Source organism: Thunnus albacares, chromosome 6 (genome assembly GCF_914725855.1).
Source record: "Thunnus albacares chromosome 6, fThuAlb1.1, whole genome shotgun sequence".
Taxonomy (NCBI): domain Eukaryota; kingdom Metazoa; phylum Chordata; class Actinopteri; order Scombriformes; family Scombridae; genus Thunnus; species Thunnus albacares.
The window spans coordinates 27331391-27353838 of record NC_058111.1 but is presented as its reverse complement, the minus strand read 5'-3'; the positions used below and the strand labels follow the sequence as shown (position 1 = coordinate 27353838).

The following is a 22448-nucleotide window of genomic DNA, read 5'->3' as shown; positions in this document are numbered from 1 at the left end:
TCTACTGGATATTTTAAACTCTCTAACATCTCCTCCTCCCTAAAAAGTGCACACCTGTTAGCATTTATACACAACTTAGGAACTTAACAACCTGTAACCTAGCATACCATAACTCAAGATTTAAGACGCTTGTGAGACTGTGGTACTAGATTGTTCCTTGTGTTTCCACCGTATTTTCTAGTGTAGCGTCCTCAGTGCTAACCAATAGTAGTAGTGAGACACTAACATCTAACTAGGTCCGATGAGCAGTTGTCTTGAATAATTCAGGGAATGAATTAATGAACAGTTGAACAGTGACAATTTATTGTCTCGACTCATACACAATAACACACAAGACTTTAAGTTTTAAAGAATGAAAAATAAAAAATAAAATAAATAAATCAAATAAGAAAATAAACAGAAATAGTCTGTTGTGGAGGTGGAAAACCTCCAATGAAATGTTCTTTGGTTTACTGAATGTCCCTTTAATCCGTAGGGACTCCTTATGATTAAAGAGCTCAAGAGTTCAGTTCAAAGTTGTTTTGTGTTGTATCTGTTCCAAATGTCTAATGTCACTACTATCACTACTACCCGGTTAGGATAATTAGTGTGTGTCTTATCTGTAACCCAATGAAAATGGGTATCACTTTAAATCAGATGTCCTCTGTGGGCAGTTCCTGCGGTCTGGCCAACACCATTTCTCCAACCAGCCACAGGGTCACGGTCTGGGCTCGCCATTTTTGATTCTATCTGGTCACAAAAAAAAACCAACCTACACAGATAGTGCAGGATAATAAGTTATTCAGTATCTTTATGTGTCTAAGATGAGATCTCACTAAGTTCTTGTCTCCCTCAGAATATCATACATCATATAACCAACAATTAAGGATATATTTGTACTACATGACCATATTTTAACAACTGCTAATTTTAACATAAATAATTTACCATGAATTTCTTTAAAACAGATGTCTTTTTTAACTTTAACAATAAATTATTTACAATCAACATTTGTATTTGTAAAGTAACAGACTGCTTATTATGAATCTCTTATGTCAAAACAATTAATATTTTAACATTTACCTAAATTATTTGCTGTATTGTTACATTTTTACGCACCATTTTAATGTACTGGTAACTTAATTATGAAATTGAACTAAATTATCCTTTGTGATTCACTTAACATGTATATCTAGCAACCAAAATCGGTTAAATTACCATTCAATGGTATTTCAAAACATTAAAGTGCACAATTCCCATTAAAACATAACAATTTCAATATTAAAGTTTTGACACAGTGTCGGGTAGCTCGTTAGCCAGAGCTAGCGATTAGCTTATCCGTTAGCAGCTAGCGATTAGCAGAGACCACATTTTCACAATCACCGGTTGGTTTTTATGAAAAGTATCTTGACTCACACTAAGTTTAATGCAGCTTCCCTTCACAGTTGTTAACAACAATAGACTAGCAGACAACATGGCAACTCACCAGAGTTTCTCAACATTAATAACTTGACAGAAGTTGTTTCCCTCTCGCTCACAATTGGACCTCTATTAAAAGAGCAACTTATAAGCATTATTATATGAACATTAATCTGACTTTTATGACTATTTTGCGGTGTTTCATACCAGGAAATGCTCGCTTTTTCTGTTGTTTACATGCTTACACACGTCTGCTGTGTTTGGGAGTGCTGCTGTGGTACAACAAAGAGGGCACGTAGCTCTCTCAACAGGCGCACAATGTATATGCGCCCCCTTGTGGGAACAATATGTAATTACATCTCTAAATCACATGTATGGGTTTTGTAGCCCTATAATCCATGTGGGTTACACTAGACTAGGACATTTCAGATGTACATAGCAGTAGAACAAGTATCCACATCTTTTACATAAGTAAAAGTAGGAATATCACAATGTATAAAAACTCAATTACTGCACAAGTAACAGTACAAATATCATCAACAAAATGTACTTAAAGTATACAAATTAAACTACTCATTATGCAAAATGGCTACAGTCAAATTGTTATAACTTATGATTATTATGCATTAGTTTGTAAACATGCATTAATTTGCATTACTTCAGTAATTAGATCACTTCAATGGATGGAGTGCAATATAGAATCAACTTCAAAATGCAACTTATAACTTTTGTGTTTGTACACACATTTATTAGATGCAATAATGTCAAGAAAAACACAGAAGTAAAGAAAAGAAAACCAAATTGTCACAATAAAATTAACAATGTTAAAAGTTCTAGCCTGTGTGAATGAGTGTCTATATCTTCTTGACCCTGAACAGTTTAGAGAACCAAGAAAATAACTTGTTCTTCTTTTTCTGTTTCTGTTCTGCCTGTCTTTTTGTATCTAGCTCTGTGTCGGCCTCTGTAGATGCTCCAGTTAGGTAGGCTCTCTTTCTGGTGCCTCTTGTGGCTTTTTGATGGAGAGGTTGATACAGTATGAAGTGTTATCTCTAGGCTTTGTGCCTGTAGATAAGCTCACAGAGGGCTTGAGACCTTTTAAGATCTCTGTGGCTATGATGCTGCAGGCCACCAAGGCAGCCTTCAGGTCCTCAATCAGCCCCTCTCTGGCCAGTCTGGCATAAGGCAGAGCCTCTCCCAGCGTGATCCTGAGTGGCCACATCAGTTTCTTAATCAGTTTATTTTCTTCCTCTGGGTCTTCGAGGCATTTGATGGCTTACAAGAAGAATCTGTTTTTACAGTATTGTTTTGTCTCTTCATGCAACAGGAAGTTAAGGTTAGGGTTAGGTTAGCATTAACCTTCCATATTGTTGAGTTATCAAGGACACTTTTGTGTTTTTGTGTTGAGAAATGTATCATTAAAAGAAAACTTTAACATGGTGAGGAAAATACTTCCGGGTGGTGGGTCCTCTGGTCAGCCAATCGCAAAGCTTCAAATTATGGATTTTAAATTAATTTCATCCCTGGGGCGCTCTAAAATCTAGTTTTTTATTGAAAGAACATCATCAAACAGTTATATAAAATAACACAAATAACATCTCAGATAACTGAGAACAGCTCCAATAACTACACAACATCCGACTATGTGGTTTCAGCGTAAATGGCGTCCGTAGCAACCACCATAGCAACAATAGAAAGCCTGCAAAAATCTTTGTAATAACTAACAAACTAAACATCATATACATTCACTGAATGAAGTTTATGAAAAAAAAATACACATTTCTCACTAAAAATGTTATCAAAACGGATTTAAATACCGAAACCATCTTAAAATATTGCATGTTCCATTGAGAATAAAAGGAATATCAGCCATTATGTTTGTTTTCGCTGCAATGAAAGAAACTTGTCATCTTTTCATCAAGCTCTGCAGAAGCCTGATAATGACTCATTCATCTGAATCATTTTTTAGCAAATATTCTCTAACATTTTTGAGATTACAGTGATCAGGTTTCCATACTTTCAGCAACTAAAACCTTGCAGATTTGACCTGTTTCTCCATGACTGAACAAAACGATTTTAAAGTGAACCAAAGCTGTAATTAAAAAAAATAAACCTTTCCAAAAACAAACAAAAACAAATTGGCAGCAAATTAATGAACAGGATCTTAAACTGGTGGTCTGGGACTGGCCACATGAGCGTCCAGGAGCAGCAGGGGCCAGTGTGCTCGTAATGGATCGTGCGCTTTCACTTCATGTACGACCGTTTCCTCTGCAGAGAAGCGCTCCTTCTTTCTAGTTGGCAAATGTACCATCTACTTCGCAATCTGCCAAGGTGCAAGCATACCGCGCTTTTAAAGAGAATGGGAGATGACACTCTGATTGGTTTATTGCAAGTAATGCCCAAAACACACCCATGATTAATTAAGAGACTATAGACAACCCTTTTGAGCCATGTGTCTGGCCCTGCAACCATTTTTTCCGCCGTTAAACTAGCAAAAGGGGATTTTGGACATACCCTAAATGTCCTTGCACCATGTGCTTCAGACTATGCACTTAGATCGTTAAAAAAGGGCCCAGAGTCTTATTATGCTTTTAAAAATGGCTGCATACACATCAACATAAACCTCACCCTCTACCCCTGCCTCCATTCTCCTCATCATCCAGTTTTTACTGCAGACCTACAGTAATGGCATAAATCCATTTATGCCATTAATCTGACTACCACGCTAATAGAGCTGCATCTAAACTAAGGTCTGAATGCATTTAAAGACTGAAGTGTATTATTTTTCAACATAAAACTTTTAGCAAATCCTGCATAACTCCTGCATCATACTTTTACTTTCTGTCTCGCTATACATAAAGGGGACCTACCTACCTACCTCCTGCATTGGACATAAATCGTTAGGTCCACGATTGTCCTAAATAGACCTAATTCCTATTGTAGTACTGGGCTGCTGTGTGAATTTCGGTGGGGCATGGGGCAGCCCCTTTGTCTACACTGGAATTATAGATTGTGCCTTTAAAAGCATCAATATCAGTGGAAATGCAGATTAAGCGAATGATAAAGTCTGGCTATAAGAATGAAACAGCTCCTGCAGTAATAAAATGTCCTGAACCCTTTATTGTAACAAGTCTAAAGCCTAACAAGCCAAGACAGAGTCTGGTTTTTGCTTCTGTCTGCCTCCCTAAGTGTCAGTCCCTTTGTGCTTTTATTTATGATCATGCAGGTCTGAGTTGTGCACACCCTCTGCATAATGTACCATCTATTATCTATACTCTGCCTTTATCACCTATGTAGTTAATTATCACCAGCCACTGAGCTCCCAGATCACAGTGAGACTCATAAATATGGGAAATGACATCCTGGCATTTACTAAGACAGTATCTATCATGACTCTACATTAAACGCTGTATTCAAATAGTTTACTGTGGTGTGCTATAATGCCTTAAGATATGGCATCTTATGTTAGCACTCTTCTAATCTGTATGCGCAAACTACCTTGTACAGCTTTGTGTATCTCATTCATCCAATCAGCTAAAAACATTCACAGTTTCAAAGTAAACAGCGAATAAACAAAATGCATCACACTAGCAGCTCCACACAGACCTGAAGGCATTTGGAGCAGACATATAATTATACTCATCAAAAGGCAAATGCAGATTGTGATTGTTTCATTCTTTAGCATGGCTGTGGGCTGTACACATCTAAACAAGGACTATGTGTCCTACTTTGCTAAAGCACAGCAGTCAAACCATTAGTGCTTTGGGACTGATTAGAAAGTCGTCTAACATGATAATGTTTTTAAGAGAAATTACAAGCTTACTGAAATCGCCCTTCTGTTTAGCATTTTCCCTCTATTCATGTGTCTATAAGGAGTACTTTTTCTTCACAAATAATAATGAACAGGAACCCATTGAGAATGTGCACAATCTGAATAAACTGGCTCATTCTGAGAGGCATTTGGTTTTGTTTCAAATGATGGTTAAAGACTTTTGAAAAGATTTTGAAAGAATGGCAATTTACCATGTGAATGTTCTTTTTGATTATATTTTTTGATTATTTCTTCTGTAATATCTAAAAACTGCACATGGTGCCCCGCTTGACCAAAGCCAAAGATGTTCCCCTAGGGTGCAGCACCATCTCTCACATTCATCATTTCCCAGTGCTTTTACCATGCATTTTGCCACCCATCTGCTGTGCCCATTTTTCTTTAGGGAGCCATTTTTGAACAGGTCACATCAACTACATGTACTGTTAGAGAGAAAAAAAAACAGAGTTCACAGCTGAACTTATAGCTGATCCAATAATAGTGCGAGGTGTTCCACTCAAGTCCATCTTTTTAAAAATATTGTCTGTGGTGGAGTGCTGGATTTGTGCTATTGTTCAAAAACACACACATATACACACACACACACACACACACACACATATATATATATATGTGTGTGTGTGTTTTTGTGGAGCTTTTAAATAGGACACCCAATAAGTCATTACATTTGCATGTGTGCGGTTGTCAATTGAATTGAATACATTCAGAAGGGAAAATAAATCCATGAAACTGCAGCCAATGTCCCTGTCCTGTTATATAACAGATAATTACTCATATTACATTGATTAGCCTATACCTTGACTGGACGTACACTGTAGTACCCCGGTAACCATGGAAATTGCACACACTGCACTAACACCAGCTTGCAAGTCAAATACTTAAATCAAGCTTTCAAGAGTACTGAAGTCATTATCATGACATCGTTATCCTGCAGAGAAACATTTGTGATGTGAAACTGGCCGAGATGACATTCAATTAATATCTGAGGTGGAAGTGTTGATTGCTAAATGACAATTGTATAACCTCAAGGCAGAGAAAGGGTCCCTGCTAATGTGCTGTGGAGAAACCTGATTTATACTGTCAGGATGTTTCTATGTGATTTCAAACTACAGTATTAAACAAACTAAATATTTTGTTGGGAATCTGTCTTATTTCCAACACCACACTGTTTGACATTTTACTAAAACATTACTGTTTATATAACCACAAGTGGCCTTTTGTCATGTCACAAGAGCCACCACTGGTTTATTCATAAATCAAATAAGTTCAAATCTGCTGCCACTTTAAGAAGCCATTAAAGTTAAATGCAGTTTCAGAAAGATCAATACCTCCCGCACTCCAACTCTAACTGGCTTCCACTTCACAACTGGTGGTTCTCTAGGAAACAGCCTTGTTCAAGTATGCTTCCATAGAAAGAAAAATGATATATAAACTATAATGAACTGTAATTCATTTAGATTAATCATGTCTGCAACTACATTAAAGACATGATAAACTGTGTAGAGGGAGATCCCATCTAGATGCTCTGCCAGCTAAAGTATGAACTATAAAGTATGCATCTGCCTACTGACAGGGTCAGAGGTTTTAATTCCACTGGGGTATTCCTAGAAAACATTACAAGCAGATTTCTGGCTGCAGACAATACAAAAACCTGAATGACTCACACATATAAAAGTTCTATTTAATATTGCATTAACACGATTGAGATGCATATACTGTTTGATATGGTTATGCTCATTGCTGTGTTTTTCATTTTGCCTAACTGTTTTGTTTTCCTGCAGATGCTAATTATGTAAAGATCCAATCATAAAATGACCAGGTTCTCCGTTTGCACTGTCTCTATGTTTGTTGTTGTTGGGGGAAACATGAAATCCAGCTTCTTTCTGTGACTGACTGGATGAGAAACCTCTCTAAACTGTTGGCATCACTTCACTCTGCCCACCGGGTGCAGTGATTTTTAATAAACAGCTGCATTCTGAGCGCTTTGCTCTTTCTATTGCCTTCTGTGTGAAATGGGCGGTGACAGTTGAGGAAAAAACAGAAAAGAAAAAAAAAACATTTAAATGCACTCTAATTGATCATTCCTTTATTTATCTCATTTTCTACATAGAGATATTGCACTCGCCAAAACCCCTGTATAATTTGTGAAGACAAATTGACTTTTGTTTTCATAAACGGGGGGTACTCATTTATTTCTCTTAATTAGTTTGTTCTTAAAAAGCTCCTCCAAACACAGCAGTGATGGTGAATCAGCAGCTGGCCTTGTTAGAGGAAGACAGAGAAGGTGGAACAGCTCCCTGTGTTACAGCAACAGTGCTCGACGAAAAATAAACACCACTAAGTGAAAGAAATATTATCCACTTTAATGAAAAGGCAAACAGATCTGAGTTAGCTAATTCAGGGAGGCTGAAGTGGATGTTTGCTCCCACAGATATAATTACACACTGGTAGTTTTAATTACATTTGTGAGAATGCCTGCATCGCAGTTTCTCTGTTCTCAGTATTTGTAGTTTCATGTGATAGGGCTGCATTTTCTTTAGTCTTTACATAAATGTTGATTTCTATTTTATTGATGATATAATGCCCTTGAGGGATGAAGTGAGACTGTACAGTTTCTGTCTGATCAAGGGTAGAGTGACTAAAGCATCACTTGTTTTACTGGAAGCAGGGGACTGAATTGTACATATACATATATATACATATTTATATATATATATATATATTTTTTTTTTTTGAAGTGGCAGAATGCTGTGCTTGATATGAAAATGATTCCACTATCTTTAAAGCAACAGGAGCTCTGCAGGTTGTTGACAACAAAGTGGTACCTAAGTGAAATACTGAAAAGGGGATATTAATTGTGAACGCTGCACCACCAGTATGTGAAATGTACATCGCACGGATAGTTATGTATGGTAACTCTAGCTTGATTACCAGAACCAAGGCTTCAAACCAGTTTCAGCTGGTCTAACCACTCATGCACTTGCTTCAATGTAATTTCCATGCACTGGACTCAGGACCATACTGCTGCCTACTCAACCATATGTCACATCCTCTGCTGCGCTCTCTGGAGGCCCAGCCACATTTCAAGCACCGACTGTGGTCAAGGCCAACGGAGTCTGTAAAATTCTCGTGAGATTGTGTAGAAATGAAGATGCAAAATGACACCAGAGGTTGTTATTGTTCCATGTGGTGATGATTTAAGCACAATAATACACTCTGAGGCATCCTGATTTAGGAAATAATGGTCTTGGCAGATGAAAAGCCAAAAAGCACGAGTATCAGTCGCTTCAGCAATTGTCCAATAATGATGATTTTTACGTTAAAGTTAAAAAGGCTCCATGCGGCCATTGGAATTATGACTCATGTCTATTGTGAGCCACAGAGGAAGTTGTGTGCTGTTATAAAGCCACAAATTCAAAGGCAGTGTAGGATGAAAGCATTTTTTGAAACTGCAATTTTGTATAGCAGGACACATTCTCATATCCTCATATACAGTATGAAAACAAGATTGAAGCATAGGTAACTCTGATTTGTTCACTTCTGATATTCCAGGATTTTGTGTTATCCTGATCAAAAATATCATACATCTAACACATACACATGCAGAGTCTGTGTGGCTCAGCTGAGATGGAAGACAGTCACAATCCCAGTCATTTGGAGGAAGAGGAAGCAGCTCAGTGAGGCTCAGAGACATAAGCAGAAAATCCCCAGCTTGTCATGGTCCTCTGATCGTCTTGGACAGATCTCTCAGCGATGACTAGCATCGCTGTGAAAGCAAAATTCATTGGCTTCGGCTTTTGTGTAGGCCAAGTGCGATATGTCAGTAAGGGAAGCTTGAGGTGCTCTTGAAAATGAAATCTAAAACTGTCTAGGTAAGAATCAGTATTTGTAACACAGCAAATGTCTGTAAAGACATCATCATCCAACGACCAATTCCTATAATTTGTGCAGCCAGGTTGAACTAAGCCTGGTCTCAGCCATCCACGTAAGTAGGAGAATCATCCCTGTTGATATGAGGCTCTGAGCAGAAACTAAGTGTAATTTTCCTGGCTTGGGTTGAGGGTAGTGGAGTGTAGCTGGGTTAACAAGGTCAGTGGTGAGGGGGAGGAGGAGGGGGAGGATGGAGGATGGAGGCAAACACTTCTGTTACGCTCCAGTGACTCTTGGTCCAAAACTATGGCTCAGTGCGCATGTACTTGTGTTTCCACTCTCCACATTTTAATTCCCTGTTGTGTTAAAAAAAATGCCCAATCCACTTAGTGTATTTTTGGCACAACTGAGGTCCAATTTCAGTAATTACTTCACAATGTGAACCAAATGAATGCAGAAAAGATCATGTGTTAGCATAAGGCAGGTCCCATGTTAACTGCAGAGTTGGATAGTACTATGTTGAGCACATTTCAATAAAGTACTGTTCTTGGTACAATTTATTCTGTAGATTAAAAAAAAGTGATGTAACCACTTTCAACTACTGAATTAGTTGACAGCAGTTACATCACAAGTAATTAGACTCCACCTGGACATGTTACAGGTCAACACAGCAGTACTCCAAAAGGGGCCATTCTTTTTAACAGAATATTTGTAGTAGTATACTGATTTTATTATCTGTTACTGCATTTATCTCTCTGTCTTTGAAAAGAAATCCCTCCTATCCTGCCTTTTTGCCTTAAATTTTACTCCAGGGATTGTTCTTCCTACAGGGAATGCTAATAGCATGCTTATGTTTATAGTGTAAAAGGGCTTGGTACAGAAGAGTGTAGAGTGTGGAATAATCATCAAATGCTGCCTCAGAAGCAAAAACCACTTAGTCGTCAGTGAATATAAGTATATGTCCACTCTTTGCTTGTGTATTATTTGTACATTACATGAAATCAAAGTTTTTGATTTTCTGTTACATCCACTGTGATCACATACACCAAATACCACAACTGACCAATCACTCCATCCAATTTATGCCACATGACATGTTATTAAAATATGATGAATGGATGCTTGAATGTTAAAGTGATTTCCTCAATATACTGTTCTATGAGTGGATTTATAGGAGCTCATTTGCCTGGTATGTGGTGCAACTGTATCTGTTACAGTTCAAAGTGAAAAAAAGGAGGTTGGTTGGTTTCTCTAGAGAAAGCCAGTTTAGTTATCTGTGCGCATACAAATGTGGTGCTTTCCCTAAGACTTTCTGACAGCAGATTTATTACACTGCAGGCAGAGCTAAAGAAGCTGCTGCTTTGCTTTTTATTATTTGCTATGTAGTCTAGAATCGGTGAGGGCAACGGGTGCGTTAACAAAAGTCCAGTTAAAACTGCAGATTTCACAGTGTATGTGTGTGCGTTTGTGTTATCTATACTGCATATTGTGTGTAGACGATGACTGACAAGGCTAAAGTCTAACAGGGAAATCAATGTATTGAGCAGGTTTTCTCACTGTAATAAGCGTGCTTCGACTGTACTGAAGGCCCATCGATTCATATTTTCACATTGGATCTTCACATTCTTTGGGGAATTACAGATGTTATATTTCTCTCTGTCACTTCTGTTATTGATTTGTTTGGAGCTGGATTGTGTCTTGACACTCATGTTTTGACTGTTTCATCAGTGATCGGCAACAACCAGATCGCTTTCTGCAGCGCAAGAAAACCAGTGCTGACACTTCACAAATGTAATATCTCTGAAACATTACCTGTGGCCCTGGAAAGATACTTTATACACTGACTACAGATCCACCAACTTAAGATAAATCTTTTAGTCACAAATGAAGAAAGTGTGGAACAGAAGACATATTCTTGTTTTTTTTACTAGGGGGCACATGTTGAAAGGTCTAGACAGTGAAGGATCTTAAAATTAATAGCAGTTCAAACTGCTGTGTTCCTTACCCAACAGTCAATGTCACCCAGGAAAACTGACAACAAATGTACAAATAGTAAATAGACAAATCTTTTGCAAGATGTTTTTAAGTTTGCTATGTACTGGGTCTGCATTGGTACGTACTGCCTCCAGGAAATAGCCACAACCTCCCCATATCACTCTGAGTCTAATACTGACAAAGGCTCATCACAATTTGGTTGATTTACTGGAAAAAAAAAATACACAGATAGAATAAATTGAATAAGTGCAGTTCACTATAAGACACTCCATGTTGTCGTAAGCGATCAGTTGCTGTTAACAAGCCCCGCATTCTTGTGGTTGAGAGGTGCGCAAACACTTATAACTCAAAAACCAGAATGTTCCAGTTACATAAAAGAGTTCCATATATCTAGAGGTGCGGCCCTAGATATACAGTGGCAACATCACACTCAAATATCACAGGACTACAGCAAAGATTGTAACAATCTTCCCCTGGATTGTCTAATTTTCCAACAAACAAAAATGCATGCCATAGGAATAACTGAAAGTTAGCTTTTAAAAAAGTCCATGGCATATGCTGTATTTTTTTTTTGTCTTAACATGAAAAGTTGCAGATTCTGAACCCCTTCACATATGCTGAGATCCTTGCTGTAAGTCTCCAGAGATTCCTGACACTATAAGACCCATCTCTACCAACTCCATCTCCGATATAACACATGGAGTCAAGGCTAAACATTTGTAAGATAGAAAACTTGTCTCTGTAGAAAAAAAGGGAATAGCAATCTTTATCAATCTGACAACCATGTAATGAATACAATGTGGAAAAAGTTAAATAGATGTGATCCGTCCATATTGCCAAGAAAAAAAGAAAGTTATAGCAAAAAAAAGAAGAAGCAAGCTTTGGCAAGATTCTTTCATCCAATCTGAAAGAGTCACATTTAAGAACAGCATCCTCAAAATTCAAGCACAGTGACTATAACAGGAGGTCGTAGTCAGGAAAAAAAACCATTGTGACAGGTTAGTAACCAAGTTTACCAATGGAAACAGTACAACAGCACATATCAGAAACACAACCAGCGTTGACTGTATGACTCATTCTGCCAAAATGCAAGAGAAACATGCAATCATTACAATATAAGAGATTTTAGCTTTGTTCACAGAATGACATGTGGAGGTCCATCTTACACATAATGCTTTATGTGTAGAAATTATCCATTAAGAAAATGAAAAAAGAAAATATTACTGCAAAACTCAGTGATTTTCCAATCTACTACAAATCAAATATAGCAATTTTGGGGGGGATATTTCTTGTTAAATCAATCTGGATTTTGGTATTTTTGAGTTCTTTTCAATTTTGTTTTCTTTTAGTTTCTCTTGAGCTTTTTACACAGGTAGACTGTGTTTGAAAAGTGAATTCCCATTCCCCTCTTGTTTCCATCACACTACTCATTTGTATTTTAGACCCAAAGCAAAAGCACAAAGTGTTCATTATAATGTGCCAACAGCAATACAAAAGCAGAAACAAAGCAAAGGCTAGATGGAATCCCATCAACACAATGTGATGGAAAATACAGTTTGCTGTCAAAGTCAGAGAAGATGAGACTGCTGATTACCAGAGACAAGTCAAGTCTTGTTTCATGTCGGAGTCGAACCTGCAATGGCCATCGGTCACACGGATGAAATGTAAATGTTTCTGTCTTGGCATGCACAGCGCATGCTTTCATACATTATTCATGCCATTACGTTGACACGTGCGCCTTTTTAAATTGCCTTCAAGGCTGGTTTTCAGGGTTCTACAAATTCAAGAATAATGTCTTCTGTCTGAGCAAAATTAGTGTAACACACCGTGACACTCCCACAGTTTTATTTTTAGCATGTGCGTTAAGTTTGTACTTCTGTCAATATCATTTGCAAAGAGTAACTCTGCTGTAAGCACATGGTGTCATCTATGAATTATAATCTGCAGTCTTTCTTAGGCGTGAGAATTACCAACATTACCTGCTAACATACAGTAAAAGGAAATACCGTTTTTCACATTTTCTTCTCTAGAGAAGGCAGTAAAAATAGAAAAATAAATAAATAACAGAGAAAACATTATAAAGCAACACAGTAAGAATCAGGGAAGGCATCCATATGTCCATATCTACACTTCTGTGACCCTGTGTCAGTCTCTCTTCAACTGTAGACTCTGATTCCTTGGAATGGCTTAATGCTAAATCCCAAGACAAAACTATTTCTCTACGCTGCTCCAGGCATTTCATCTCGCTAACACCCACTACAGCTGCCATCAATCTATTCTACTCTATTTTCAATGAATGCAGGCTCTCAGATGTGATTTAAGACAAAGCACTGACTTAGTTTGCCTGGTTTCCTCAGGCTGTTTGTTTCAGAGTCCCAGGGCCCAACCGGCAAAGACTCAAGGAGCATAAGACTGCAGCAGCGAACTATACGCCATAAGTCCTGGACACAGCACATCTCTTCAACCATAGCGTAGACTTTTTCAGTTGTAGAATTCTTGCAATATAGGAACCCTATAGTTTTAATTCTTGATCATCCAACAGCCTTTTAATCTTAATCATATCCAAGGAGAAAAAATCCACCAACACAGCATTGATTATTCAGTGATATATATATATTTATTTTCTTTTTCTTTTTTGCCTGCCTGCTTGCCTTGCACATGGCCCAGATTTGATTTTCAGCCAGATTTCCAGTTTGGCTAGAAAACTGAGGAAATCAGCCAAGTGCAGTCAGAATAGCCAAGTGGCTGCCAATGTGCTGGCTATGATTCCACATTTGTTGCTGCTTCAAATGCCTATCAACTCACTTGTGTTCTGCCTACTTGCTCTGAGATGTAAACTCCATACTCCAGGGTTTCCGCCAGTGTATTTCAAGCCCTGCGGCCCGCCAGGTCTGAGCTTCAGGGATGTTTTTTAAATGTATTTTAAGATGTCTTCTAAACTAAAATGTGTTATACAAGTAGCATAGCTCCTTAAGAAATAGCTCAGTGCACAGTAAGTGTGCGGTCGAGAGAGAGAGTGAGAGAATGAGAGCACGTGTGTGATGATGAGGCTGCGGCAACCAAAGCAACCCACCTGCCATCCGTAGAGAGACACAACCAAGGCAGGCTGAGCAGGCAGAGAGCAAGAGAGTTTCAGCCGAAAACAGGAACCGAGACCCAGGGAAACATGAGAGCAGCTGCTCACTAACAGCTTTGTGTGTTTACAGCAGAGAGCAGGAGGGTGGACAGACGTCTCACTCCACTACTCTATGCTGCGATTCTGCTGCCGCTGCAGATGGTCACAGAGCAGAGACTTTCAGTTTATAATTTAGTATCTGTCATCTGACTTTTAGTCAAGTATTGTTAACACACTTAGTATTTTACAAATAAGAGTTTTTTTATTTGGTGAACATGGGAGCTGATCCGCGAAAATAACCTAAAAGTGTTTAATTTCTTCTTGGGGGGCTGGGGCGGTGGGCAAGTAATGTAATTGGTGTATGCCCATCACCGGAAACATCTTTATACACTGCGCCACATTTTGTTCATTTTTTGGCCAACTTTTGATTCTTACTGTATATACTGTACCTACCACCTAAGCATGATCAATCTTTAACAGAGATACATGGCTTTGTGTTTCTCTGTGCTAAAAATAAAAAAACTAAAAACCAAAAAAGTGATTCTTTGAGTTTTCAGCATCAGCTAGACTCTCAATTTGCAGCAGAATTTGCATCTCATGGAGTGTGAAGCACCTTGTTTCTGGCCCTACACACATTAGAGGGCACATACTCAACCTGGGGTCTCATTTATAAAACAGTGTGTAGGATCCATACTAAAAGTGTATATGCGTACAAAAACCAAAAATGGTGTGCACCACAATCAGACTTATAAAACTGTGCGTATGCACACCTGCAGGCAATGTTCCCTTTATAAATCACAGTCCACCTGGAAATGTGCGCACATGGATCAGCCTCATATCCCGCCCAAAATACAATGCGAAAGTATTCACAATTATTGACGTACATATGTTTCTTTCACCAAACCAATTAGTCTCTCTGTCATGAGATGCTTGACCAATCAGTGTCGAGAGTCAGTGCATTGGGCCCTCTCGCATCATTGCGCTCAGCTAGCTGAAGAGGAAAGACCACAACAGCCGTGAATGGACTTTAACTGTTTTATTTCCCCGTTTTCTGACTTCTTGAATTTATGCATGTAGGCCAAAACAACCATATGCAACTTCAATAAATATTCCTTGTTAAGTCAGAAATCTTTTGTCTTTTGTTTTTGCACCACACACTCAATATCTAAAATACAAAAAAAACTCCACTGTATTAATTTATATTTACCCCAAAATCCAGCATACAAGAGTTTCTCTAATTTACACAGTGTTAACATTTAGCTCAAATCAAATGCTGTGCCTAAGTATAGCCTCACACAGCTGGGGTGTGGCTGTAGACTCTTACTCTCCTTGTGTTCAAAACCACTAAAAGCTCCTTTGCATGAAATCCACCTTAGAAACAAACCTCTGCCAGCTACAGACCTACCACAGATCTCTTAGGAAAATAACACTTCTTGCCTGTAGCACTGAGACAGCATTAGTCAGGGTCACAATTAAATTTGACAGGGCAGCTGACCATGACTGCAGTTCTGCTCAACAAGTTATGTAGCACCATGGACAGAGACAGTGGAGCAGCAGAGCACCAAGCTTGGCTCACTGTCGTGAAGACAAAACTATAAGGAGACAGCAGCTTTCCTCACTACAGTACATGAGCAGTTATCAGTGTTACCATCTCTACTGTCCTACTGTGGATTTGAATTTGTTCAGCTTTGCCTTGAACGTTGTTTAAGTCCTATTTTTGAATATTATCAACACTTTATTTAACATTATTTTTGAAATACTGCTTCCCCCACAAATTTCCCCATATCCACATGCTAAATCATCCTGACCAGTGATGCATGGATTAAACTTCTACAAACTCATTTAAGAGCACTTGATGTCCAGAGTTCATAGGTAGAGATGTTCTGGAAAGACCTTTAAAACTGGACACAAATTCTTATAAGTCCATTCAGTACAATGTATTACTTTTCTGTACTTTGTGTATTTAAAAGTCAAACCCTAACACAGCTTTGATTACAAATATCATCACCAATAAAACAGAAAATGTAAATGCTGAAAACTAATGTGCACTTGAAATAAATTGTTGCCTTTGCATTTAGTCAATTCTGTCAGTGAACAAAACAGGGCAAGCTGTAAACTGATCAGATGGCTGAAAGCAAAGCCACAGCTGACATCAGGCCTGAACTGATTCCATATTTTTTTGGTGTATTTCTCTTTCTGTCTCTTCCCTCTTCACTCACTCACTTCTCTTTCTGCTCTGTATAATTATTAAAACTGTGAGGACTTTCTCATGGAAAATCACATATACTGTAGTAGTAGAGGAGACAAGATGAATGTAACCTCAAATATATTTCATGCTGTTAACTGCAGTTTACTGCTGAAAACTGACAAATGTCAAAATAAATAGTTATTATTCTCAGTGGTACTGTCCTGTGGTGGTATGGTTTATTTTAAATAAATTAACTTGGTTTGAATTCCCTGTTATTTGTGATGAAGGTAAGGTAAGTTCAACTTTGAGAGTAGACAAGTATTTCATTGACCAGTGTACAGATACACTACACCAATAGTCTGAGAAAATCACATTAGAATATCACACATTCTGACATTAAAGTTGTCTACTTTTATCTGAATATCATATTCTGCTGGCTCCTTTGCACTGGTTAAAGAGCAGCAGGATCAGACAACAAAAAATATTTGAAACATACTGGTTTTGTAAGAGAAAAGAGGTAGAAAAAAATAAGATAAAAGAGTAGCAAGACAGCGAAGAATGTCCTGTTCCCAGCACCAGTTAGATTCATCAATACAGTCTACTGTGGTAATAAAAAAAGACTCAGGAGATGCCTGAGGGAGAAATATTTTTCAGTCAGAATGACCTTTTAAATGTTCATCTCTGGCAGAAGCTTAGCCATCAGAAGTTATTACATCTTAGGTTTGTCTCCGCAGAACACTATGAAAGTCCACAAATGGTACTTTGAACTAAATGCCAACATCAGCACATTAACATGCTCATGTGTTGATGGCGGCAGATAAAAAAAGTTAAGGAATAATCAAAGTGATTACAATTCATCATGACCTGCTGGTGCCCTAGAGGAAAAGTCAGGGGAGTAATTTGAATATAGCCTCAGAAGACATGAATGTCTGTACAAAACATTAAGGCAATCTAGTCAATTTCAGTCAATATTTCAGTCTGGACTGAAATGGTGGACCAATTGACTTTGCCGTCCCTAAAATAGTAACATTAATTAAACAGCATGGGAAACTATTAGTAATAATATGAAGGCTATTTACCATGGTAATTTTGAGATATTTTAAAACATCATGATATGGCTTTTGGATATCAGTTTGACATCTAAGAGATTAGATGTGTTCATTCTTTAATCAGCAGTCCTTCCAATCCACTATATTCATGAAATACTGTGGGGGCATTGTGCCATGGTGAAGCAAGGATTTTGTTTGAAGAGGAGCCAAACTCAGATGAAACAGACTTGCTTTAGTTGGAGGAGAATGTTTACTCCATTTAAATTTTAGTGTGGGTGTTCACTCTGACTTCCCTATTTTTCCTTCATGACATCCAATTATCACCCCTGAAAACACTGAACAATTGTAACTAATCCTGTGTGTGCAGGAGAGAGACAGGGGATATGTGACAACATTGCTCTGTTGGTCAACTACCGTCTCAACACAGGACAGAGAAAATTTTAATTCATGCATTATATACAAACAATATACTGCGCACACACTGCTTTACTTTCAGGCATCAACAGACACTTCGGTGCTAATTAACAGTCTTTTGGCAGCAGGGTGACTGGCGTAAAACCAAAGAAAACCATGTGTATGTTTTTCTGTACTGTATGCGTGTGTCTGTATAATGTTGTTGCTCCTCCGCCTAGATGTGCTTTACTCTCTCTTTTTTATAAATAGTTTTTCAGTCAGAAATCAAATAAAAAGGACCAATAACCCCTTATTAATATGGTAATGAATATATAAATATGCAGTCTGCTACAATGTTGGTTATTTTCAGTATGTCAACATCTATTTTCCATGCCAATTTATGCTTGTATTGCTTTAGAAAGCTACTGTGGGATTCGTTAGGCATTCTTGGTCAGGAAGTTGGAGACAGATGTTAAGTCAGGGTGACAGGATGCCAAATGTTGAAGTTTATCTTATGCTGACGTGTCAGTGTATAATTACAGGAATGATAATTCACCAAAGGACAAAAAATGCTATCAAATATAAAAGAGGAAACTGGCTGTTTATTTATTGAAATATTTGATAGTATTGATGAAAACCATTATCTCCAGGTTACATCAACCTATCAGGCCTTTCCCAAATCATTCTGTTATGACTAAAATAATGAAAATATTTACTCTTTGCTCATTTATAAACTAGTGATACAGTTTGGGAGACAAAGGACGAGAGCAAACAAACCCGTGTATCTCTGTTTAGAACCTTATCAGAACTTTTGACAATGTTAAGGTCAACTTATAGTCAATCAGAACCGGTTCTTATGTGTTGTTTGTCCACATGAGAAATCAAATGTGTTTATTCATTACTCGAAAGTGGAGTGAAAAGCCCACCAAAGCTATTCGACCATACGATGGGCACATCTGAAGTATACTGACCCCCTTACTGTTTGATAGTTACTACAGACAAGTTAAAAAAAAAACAACAATGGTAAGTAATTCAATTATTCTGAGAAAAGTTGTTCACCAAGGATCACCCCTTGGGCCCCTGATTTTTCTCATTAACATACATGGTAAATGTGGTCTCTCTGCAAAATCAGCTTGAAGAAATTATTCAGTGAATTAATAATGAATTTAACTCATTGCCAATAGTGTTTATAACCAAAACATCTGCTTCTTTGTATTCAAGAACATTGTTTCACAGTTTGTGTCTTCTTTGGTATTGAAATCATGCTTCTCTAGTGCGTCCCTCAACTGGTTGCTGGTCTACTCTTATCACAGCTTTGATTACAGGTTTGCCTGTGTATCTATGTAGTCCAAAACAGACCATGCTGCTTTGTGATATATTAGATGCACTAATGTTGGGAATGGAAAGAAACTGTTTTCAATAAGGATGGCATTCCAGTGATTGAATGTGAAGACTGATTACAGCCTAGAACTGTTTTGTTTCATTTGCACTCAGTCTTCAGGCATAATGCAAAAAAAATGGTATACACCAAACACACACATGTAAATGCAAGACAGCAGATGTTGACTGCTTTGTGTTTGCACTTGAGCTGGAACAACTGTGACTATACATTACATGCATACCCTTCATTCTCTGCTCTTTGTCTCTATGTGCAGCCCTCTATTCTCCATTCTCAATTAGGACCCAGGTAATGGGTTCATGACCTTATCTTCATGGTAACACATGCATGCAGTAATAATGTCTGTACATTATTACTGAGCTGTGACTTAAGTGTTGAGCTTTGGTTTTAGTATGGATTACATGTTGCACATTGTGAGCGAGAATGTTGTCTTGCAGAGAAATTACATTTATTTCTTCATGGCCAAACATGTAGTCACTTAACTCTCCATCGAGTATGATAATAGATTACAGACTTGGACAAAATTGATGTAATCCTATGAAGAAAATTACATTGCAGTATTCTCTCTTGATGCTGCGAGCAGCAGAACAGTTTCATTTACAGTAAAGTTGAAGACACTCTGTGGTAGTTGCATTCTGATGCTGATGACTTTTGGAGTTCTTGTTTCTTCTGCTGATCTCTGTCCCAAATAAAGAGCTCCTCTGTCTATTTCTAGTGAATCCACCCTGGTGGCTCCATCATACCAGACCCCCTGCTGATTATCTGTGACTCTGAACATTTGATTTATGGCTGTTTTGTTCTCGCTGTTTTTGGGCATTCTGCACCATCCCATCAGTTTGTTCAGCTAGCAATCTTTCTTTTTTTTCTTTTCTCCAGTCAACTCCAATTACTCTGTTCCAGATTCAGGGCTATAAGAATTATCTTGTCAACTTGCATAAGAGAAACAATTGAAAGATAGATTTGTGATTGCTGTGAATTACCTTTGTCTGCATGGGGAGTTATAAACAGCCAGTCCAGCATCAGCAAGGATTTTAAGGTTTGCTCTTCTCAAGTCTTCCACAAATGAGCCCTGAATAATACACAAGGCCCATCTCAACGTTTTAAAGGAACATTTCCTTCAGTAAAGTTGAATATACTTAGGATTTGTTACAAAACATGAATTGACCATGCCTACTCTGCCTGATTTTAAAGAATGAGAACAAGATTGGAGCTTATGTTTTCATGCCAGCACAAATTGAAGTTTTAGATATGCACCAGACTTTGTGCATCCATAAAAATAGAACCCTCTGTTTTGTTAGGCATATGCTCAGAGGTTCTAAAGTCAGTGGTTGCTTGGTAACCTGGACTGGATTGCAGGTTACTGTGGCCTTATGTTTTTCCAACAAGCTATTCAATTTTGGTTTTGATTGGGTGTTGAATAGTTCAGTGTAATCATTTTTTTTTCTATTTTCTGTTTTTGAGACTTGCTTGTAGTATAGAGCTACAAAAATACATGTACTTCAACGGATAAATGCAGGGTGCTGCGGGGCAGCTACGATTGTAATAACAAGGACACACAGTGTCACTGAAGCAAAGCACCATTGTCTGGATTAAATGTTGCCACAATAGAATGCAACTTCATCCAGCAACCCACTGTGCCGGCCTATTAAATGTGTGAAACTGCATATCCCTTAGAGTACTATTTAATTTGAGTTGCATAATTGTTACTCTTATGATCATTGTGATGAGGGAAATTATTTTCATCATGATACTTGCAAAATATAGTAATTTAAACCAATGTCCAGTGTTTTGTGTTTAGGATTACTCAAACTGGATTTGGACACAGAAGCCCTCAGGCTGTGAACATGGTCGTCTCCAGCGACAGTATGTTTGTTTAGGTATTAAAGTGGGTTGGTTGAACATTTCTAGATGAGGCTATGAAAGGCTATCCTTGTTCAAACATGGAGGCTATTCAGTTTGAGGAACAGGTGTACTATATTGAATGTGACTGCTGTCTAGATTGCATAGCTATAATTACAGTAAAGTTAAGTTGTATGAGTAAAAATGTCTTGGGTGGCCTGGTGCCCTAGAGGTCAAGGCACCAACCATGAACTGTGGTTCATGTTCACAGGACCTTTGTTGCATGCATCTCTCTACTCTCAACTATACAGGCATAAAATGATCCAAAATATTAAATACACTTAATAAAAATATTACATAAATTTATTTAATAACTTCCTGTCTTCTACTTGTGATGTTATCACAGTGAGTCCAAGACATGACATATATACATCTGTGTACAAATATGAAAAATGTATAAGTTATTTTAAAATAGTCAACCAATAAATAAATATATAATGTCTCTCTATCACATTCTCTCTCTTTCTCTCTCACACACACATACACACACACAGTCATTATTCAGAAAGTCACTTCAAGCTAAAATTATATTATTGTGAGTCAGCATAGACCAGAATATCTTAAACAAGCATAAGAAGTAATTAAAGACTTAAATTGCACACTGCTGTGTGGAGAGATAGAGCTCGTTTGTGTGCACTTTGGTGTGTGTGTGTGTTAATATTGCTCCATCATTTTGGAAAAGTTCAACACAGTGATCATGTTTCAAGGGTAAACATTTTCTTCTTTCTCTCTGTGTGTCAGTCTAACATTCCTCTCATCCTCCTCCTCCTGTCTGTCTTGTATAGCTCTGATAGATGTCACACCATGACAGCCTCAAGTGTAGATCTGAAACTCCACAGCAGAAACCTTTTAACTTTATTAAACTGTCACACCACCATTCTTCATGCAGCTCACAGACATCAAGGGTTTTAACATGGAGACTGGGAATGAGAGGCTGCTGTACAGAGGACTAAATCTTCCCTACTTCCTCTCCTGGTTCACCATGTCTCCATTTCTCTCTCATGTGATCTCTCTCATGTGGCTTGTTCAAAGTTATTGCTTGTATTAAACACCATGACAACATTAAATACCACCTTCAATATAAATACTTCCATTTAATACAATTTAAGAATAATTTGTCACTTAAACTACCATTCTGGGGATCTTGAATTGAACTATTATTGGTTAATAATTCAGAAATGATCAAGTAAATGTACTGGCTAATTGTTTATGCTTAAATGATACATTTGTAGTATCTTTTAACCCATTCTCCAAAGTGGACTGAAGATTTCTCTTGAAACTTTGACATACAGACCCTATAAAACAGGAAGGGCTGG

At 37.8% G+C, this 22448-nt stretch overlaps 1 long non-coding RNA gene across 1 annotated transcript; it reads right to left on the bottom strand.

Annotated features, from left to right (window-relative positions):
• Nucleotides 1–286: 286 nt before the first annotated feature.
• LOC122984198 lies at nt 287–1694 on the bottom strand. The gene is made up of 3 exons (XR_006403848.1): nt 1606–1694; nt 1466–1527; nt 287–751 (listed from the first exon to the last, which is right to left on the bottom strand). It is a non-coding gene; the product is annotated as an uncharacterized LOC122984198 (long non-coding RNA).
• Between the last annotated feature and the right edge of the window lie 20754 nt (nt 1695–22448).